Source organism: Eupeodes corollae, chromosome 1 (assembly GCF_945859685.1).
Source record: "Eupeodes corollae chromosome 1, idEupCoro1.1, whole genome shotgun sequence".
Classification (NCBI taxonomy): Eukaryota; Metazoa; Arthropoda; class Insecta; order Diptera; family Syrphidae; genus Eupeodes; species Eupeodes corollae.
Genome location: NC_079147.1, coordinates 172370431 through 172371732, shown reverse-complemented (window position 1 = coordinate 172371732; position 1302 = coordinate 172370431).

Here is a 1302-nt window from a genome sequence, read left to right as displayed (position 1 = left end):
CCTTTCAATTGATGCATAAATCACAAAAATGATTTTTTTTTCAGTTTTTCGAGAAAATCGTGGGCTAACCCATTGCCGAAAAAGTAGTATTTTCAAAACTATTTCCCACCCAATCAAAATGCACATCAAATGAAAGGTATTTAAATGCTCTACCCACAACTGCAAACCAAAATGTTATACAATCGCTCGTTTCCGAAAAATTAGTCAAAAAGTAAAATTACAGAATTTCGACCCAGCTCATCACAAATTATATTTCGGTTGCTCTATTTCCTCAACCAAGCCTCCAAACATGATGCGGTTTTCACTAAAATACAGAGCATCGACCCACCTTTTTCAGTTTTTCGAGAAAATCGTGGGCTAACCCTTGCCGAAAAAAGTAGTATTTTCAAAACTATTTCCCACCCAATCAAAATGTACATCAAAAGAAAGGTATTTAAATGCTCTACCCACAACTGCAAACCAAAATGTTATACGATCGCTCGTTTCCGAAAAATTAGTCAAAAAGTAAAATTACAGAATTTCGACCCAGCTCATCACAAATTATCTTTCGGTTGCTCTATTTCCTCAACCAAGCCTCCAAACATGATGCGGTTTTCACTAAAATACAGAGCATCGACCCACCTTTCAATTGATGCATAAATCACAAAAATGATTTTTTTTCAGTTTTTCGCGAAAATCGTGGGCTAACCCTTGCCGAAAAAGTAGCATTTTCAAATCTATTTCCCACCCAATCAAAATGCACATCAAAAGAAAGGTATTTAAATGCTCTACCCACAACTGCAAACCAAAATGTTATACGATCGCTCGTTTCCGAAAAATTAGTCAAAAAGTAAAATTACAGAATTTCGACCCAGCTCATCACAAATTATCTTTCGGTTGCTCTATTTCCTCAACCAAGCCTCCAAACATGATGCGGTTTTCACTAAAATACAGAGCATCGACCCACCTTTCAATTGATGCATAAATCTCAAAAATGATTTTTTTTCAGTTTTCGAGAAAATCGTGGGCTAACCCTTGCCGAAAAAAGTAGTATTTTCAAAACTATTTCCCACCCAATCAAAATGCACATCAAAAGAAAGGTATTTAAATGCTCTACCCACAACTGCAAACCAAAATGTTATACGATCGCTCGTTTCCGAAAAATTAGTCAAAAAGTAAAATTACAGAATTTCGACCCAGCTCATCACAAATTATCTTTCGGTTGCTCTATTTCCTCAACCAAGCCTCCAAACATGATGCGGTTTTCACTAAAATACAGAGCATCGACCCACCTTTCAATTGATGCATAAATCACAAAAATGA